Source organism: Macadamia integrifolia, unplaced genomic scaffold, assembly GCF_013358625.1.
Source record: "Macadamia integrifolia cultivar HAES 741 unplaced genomic scaffold, SCU_Mint_v3 scaffold830, whole genome shotgun sequence".
NCBI classification, from domain to species: Eukaryota; Viridiplantae; Streptophyta; class Magnoliopsida; order Proteales; family Proteaceae; genus Macadamia; species Macadamia integrifolia.
Genome location: NW_024870551.1, coordinates 209,653 through 215,297, shown reverse-complemented (window position 1 = coordinate 215,297; position 5,645 = coordinate 209,653). Strand labels below are relative to the sequence as shown.

At 39.9% G+C, this 5,645-nt stretch overlaps 1 pseudogene; it reads right to left on the bottom strand.

Annotated features, from left to right (window-relative positions):
- Positions 1-327: 327 nt before the first annotated feature.
- Positions 328-1,419, bottom strand: LOC122070125 (annotated as a pseudogene).
- Positions 1,420-5,645: the final 4,226 nt, after the last annotated feature.

Sequence of the window (5,645 nt, the reverse complement as noted above, 5' to 3'; positions counted from 1 at the left end):
TTGTTGGGGGTGACCTAACCCTTCAATTCTTAAACTTCTTGATACAACGTGATAAGAACCATTGAATTATTATTTGACTCTAATAAGTACCATTCCACCGAAATGAGATTATTATAGGTATCAATATCGGACATATAACTTGCCAATATGCACAATCTTATGTTGCTTTTTAAAACCATGATGTGAGTACACGCACAGTCATCTAAGGGTGGGGCAGGGTGGTCATTTCATTAGCAAATGTGATAGAGATTTTATTTAATACAATAGTCTTTATTAAATTAAAAATAGGGAAATTAAAAATAATACAAGTAATGTTTTCACCTTGGATTTGACTAACATTTTATTCTTTATTGTTTTCCCTCTTTTCTTTGGAAAGTTAAACTAGTACATCATTGATTTGACTAACACTTTAGTCTTCATTGTTTTCCCTCTTCTCTCTAAGAAATTAAACTATTACAAATGATGTACTATCTTAACAAGTGAGGTTGTCACCAGGTGCCAGACCAAATTGGTTACAATAGTCCTTGTAATACTGAATACGAGCTTGGACAGCTGTTGTGTTTCCACAATTGCATTCAACTGCACCATTGATGGCTTTGATCGTTGCTCCAAACCCTTGACCAGAAGTTATGATTGAGTGGCAAGTGTTCATCCAGAACCACAATGCTGTCTTGAACGAAATCACAACATCGATGGCCACAGTTTTAGGAGGATTTAGCCCATCAAATCCAATACTATTTCCCGCAGCCCCATAATTATAATTCCAAGTTAGCTGGAGTGGTCCGCGGCTGTAGTACTGCTTGCCGGAGGCACATGGATACTGTGTGTTTGAACTATCACAGTAATTGTGAGAAGCACCATTTATCTCTTCTATGTAACAGAAGTCTGCAAACAAACACACACACACACAACAAGGCATAAAATTTCTCCTAGAAGAAGCTTGAAATATTAGAAGATTTCTTAATGAAGTTATGAAAAATTAACTTACGTCCAGTCTCATGTGTTACATGGGCAAAAAAGGCGGCAATCTCTCTTAATGTCATCAGTTATTCCGGTTGTGCCGAAGCTAGTATACGAATTAGTTGCACTGAGGAATGCAGCACGGGTATAGAAGCTCTTGCCTGCACAGCTTGCAGCAGCCTGATTAATTATCCCATCGAAGAATGATTGCGTAACCATATCAGCCACTGATGACGACGACGATGATGGCGTCGTTCCACTCGCATAGCAAGGACCCGATTGGCATCTGCCACAGTAAACGTTGCTAGTTCCGCAATATCCATACTTGCTACAACAAAGGTTTGATGCACAGCCACAATTCTGAGCCATGACAGATTCCGGCATCAGCCCGGCTAGAATTCCAGCTAAAGTGAAGGCTAGAAGGCTTTTCCTAATTTTAAGAGCTACGGCCATTTTGGAAGTACGCATGAAAGAAGATTGAGAAGAGATGAAAAACTTGTGTCAGGGAAAGGGAGTGTTTATAGTGTATTAGTGGGTATGGGAAGACCAGCCACTAATGTCCACATCAGTGGGTCGGCTGCAACAAATTTTTGGAGTGTGTCTTACCGGTCCAGTATACGCGTAATTAGGATAGACTTTGAATAATCAACATAGTCAAGCATGTGGAAACAATGCATTCATAATATTAGGTATCAATCAATGCATCTTTATCCTATATTTCATATTCTGAAAAAATTTCCTCGTGTTTAATCAGAGGTTTCTATGGAAGGAAGTTTGATCTTTCTGGGTACAGAAGTAAGAGTTTGATAATCTAAAATACAGGCAAGGTTTTTGGTAGGGAAAAAGAGCGAGAAAGAGAGAGAGAAAGAGGATATTCTGGATCATGGTTTAAAATACCCGAATCTGTCTCCGGATCAGAGTTCAGACAGGGCCGATGCCAATCTGATCCTGAGTCGGATTGGCCGGTATAGGCGTATTGGTCAGAATCAGACCGATCTCATTGAATTGGTTCGAATGGGACAGAAATACCTCTGATTGTTATTAAAAAAGTTTATATTTTTTTTTAACCTTATTACGTTTTATCCATATTGATTCAACGATATAATATAAGTTAAATATCGAGATGGAACAAAGCCAATACCAATCTGATCCAACTGATTCAGCCCGATTCTATATGATTCCTCAAACCATGAGAGGTGAAGTAAGGATCGGTATTTGATAGGTGGTGGATTTTATTAATCAGGATCAAAGTCATGTATGACCCTATATGGTTCGAAATCTTGCCGAGATCTTGGTCATTTCGTTTTTTTTTTTTTTTTACCGAGTCGAGATGTACTGCGAATTACAGAAAGGTAATCATCTCCGTCGAAATTTTGGTATCTCGGCCAAAATTTTGGTACCATTTCTGTATCTCGCCGAAACTGTACCAACCAAGGCTTATAAATACTCAATCTCGTTGGGGGAAGTCAAAATTTCGACTCCAACTCGACTGTCTCTGCGAAATTTCAGCTCCTCCTTGCATTTGAATACAAAATCACTCCATTGTCCACTAATTTGCCACATCATCGCATCTATTGCCTTGAAGATTACTCCAAGTTGAAGATCTATACATTTCAAGCTTTAGAAAGGCAAACCACTTTCCCCAAAACCATTTTTTTTTTTCAAAAAATAGTAACATAAATACATTTTGGATATAGATATTTTATATGTTAAGACACTAGAGGCCGATCTATGACCTCAAAGAGTAGATTTTTTTTTTTTTTTTCATAAATATTTTTTTTCCTGGTTTAAAAAATACATTTTCCATCAACATAAAATGTATTTTTTTATGGTTAATATAGTTAATCATGTACTCTAAATATTAGTTAATTAATGTTGAGGTATATTTTGATCTTGGCTTTGATGCATTATTTACTTGTTTAACTATCATATTATATCTTGTTCTAGCAATATTTCATAAAATCTCTGGAACATTTTGACAGTCTCTGCCAAACAAGGGTGCAGCTCTAAAACACTTTCATGTTCTAATATTTTTACAAATTTAAGTTCTAAGCATGTTTATTAACCTTAAAACAAGCTCCCTACCAAGTTTCGGTCATAATATGGTCGTTGTTTGACCACCGAAATAGTCAACCGAATAAAAAAAAATACCCAACTCGCCGAGATGTCGCTGAGATTTTGGTGGTTCTGAAACCACCGAAACACCGAAACAAAGCGAGATTTTGGACCTTGTGTATGGCATATGGCAAAGGATGCTGGCGGAAACTCAATTTTTTTTTACTAAAGATAGTGTTTGCATTTTCGATAATCCATTTGAATAGTAAATTTTTCCAAAAATATATAAATTTGAATAGTCAACAAAGTATTGTAGTATATTGAATCGCATCATAATCTTATATACCAATTCATATCAAGTTTAGAATGGAAAAAGTAAATATAGGGCCATTTATAGGGCGATTTCCTTAGTCTTACGGAAAGAAACCCCCCTAGAAAAGCAAACTTTCACTCTATTTCTCCTTTAATAATTTAAACTTATTATATCATCCTTACCCTCTTCAATGGATCTGGATCCTCTTCAACGACTCTTCCTCTAAGCTTTCATCAAGTGTGTGCCTGTCTTTGGTTGGAAGGAGAGTCGTTTGAGAGGATCTCAATCCCCTCTTCAATAGTTGGAATTTAGAATAATAGGGATGGAACTAGGAGGCTTGTGTTTGGGGAGGTAAAAAGCAAGGTTGGGGGAGACATGGGCGGCTATCGGAGCTATTGCAGAGATAAGGGTAATTTAGGAACTTCATATTAACAATGGAGAGATAGAGATAGAAGTTTGCTTTTCTGGGGTATCAAAATAGAAGTTCAGGGCATAGGAATTTGAGTAAATATAGGGTCTCTATAGGGGAGTGATATTAATGGCCCTAAAGTATATAAAAAAAGGGACTATCTTAATGACGCCTCTATAGATTTATTTATAACATGTAACAATTTTTTGAGGGAGAGGATTCTTTAAGCAAGCAGCATAGGAAGGGAATGAAGTGTGGTAAAATTGTATCAAATATTGGATGGTAGGAAGGTCATTTCATGTCAACAAAAGAGAAAGAGAGAGAGAGAGAGAGAGAGAGATACTCATAGAATCTTCTCCCTTTTATGTTTTTTGGTGAGAATCGAAACTATTCATTAGAATGTGAGGGACTCATGGAAGAAAGGTTACAAAGATCTCTCAACCATGGAGAGGAAGATGACGAAATTGTTGTACACACATCAAACAAGGCCTTTTGGGCTAAGGAGTTTGCAACACAGTTGCACTCCCTAGGAATAAAGACAAAATTACAAACATTGAACCCAGCCACTAAGGCTCGGATATCCTCAATCACCCCTTGGGCAACAATCGGGGCTCTACGCAAAGGCTCCCTGATATAGTTAATCAAGTCTTGGCAATCAGACTTAGCTATAACATAATCCACCTCATCAAAGATGCACTCGAAGAGGCCTCGGTGCATTGCTAATGCTTCTCCTTCAAGGACACTATTGATGTCAAGATAGACTGAGATAGCGGTCAATGGCTGGCCCAGGTGGTTGCACAAGATGATTCCCAGACCTCCCTTCTTAGAGGTAGCATTCCACGCAACATCTGAATTGCACTTAGAGAAAGGACAAGATGGAGTGACCCATTGCTAATGGGAGGGCATGGTGGGCCGGTTAATTACCCTCTGCAAGACATTACCAACTTTAGCACAAATGAAATCCTCACAGGCACGCTCAGCAACGACAATAACCTCCTCTAGAGTCCACCTCTTTTGGCTGAACAGAAAGTTGTTTCTCGCCCTCCATAGCGATGAAGGAGGAAAGACAAACCAACTGGCGAGGCAGATTTTTTCCCATCTCTGAAAATCCTTCGAGCCCATGATCCAATCCTGAAGAGTGAAATCAACAGATGTAGAGCCCTTGAAGGATAGAGAGGATACAAACCATGTAGCCTTGGTGTAGACACCCAATTTTGTCACCCTCCGCCAGCTATGATGAACTACGGATCTTGGATTCAACTTTATACTTCCAATCGACAGAGATGATGATTGATTGAGGTAATCTAACCCGAAAATATTCCATACCCACCCAAAATCCCAAAAACCCCATGCAAGAGAAAAGAAGGGTCCAATTATGATGTTTTATATATGAAGGAATTCAGTCCTAGGTGACCGTACAGATGCATAGTACTCAGAATTACGATTCCAACGACATATGGTATGTCAAAATCAGACCATTGGATCTTTCACAATCACTCCTAGAAATTACACCTTAAGCACCCAAACCCCGCCCATGCAAGCCCCCACACCTTGCCTCGAGTGCCCAAACCCCACCCATGCAAGCCCCCATGCCTTGCCTTGAGTGCCCAAACCCCGCCCATGTGACCCCCTGTGGCTTTCCTCACATGTGCCCTACACCCCTGCCTGCACCCTGCATTTACTCTGCCAACCCCGCATACCTCGCACCCCTACTTGCACCCCACGCGCATCTGACCAACCCCCAATGCCCCTGCTTCAGCTCCAACGCCCCTGCCTTAGCTCCGATGCCAATGCTTTAGCTCCAGGGCCCCTACCTTATCTCCAACATCCCTGCCTTATCTCCAATTCCCCTGCTTTAGCTCCAGTGTCCCTGCCTTAGCCCTAGAACCCCTGCTTTAGCTCCAACGC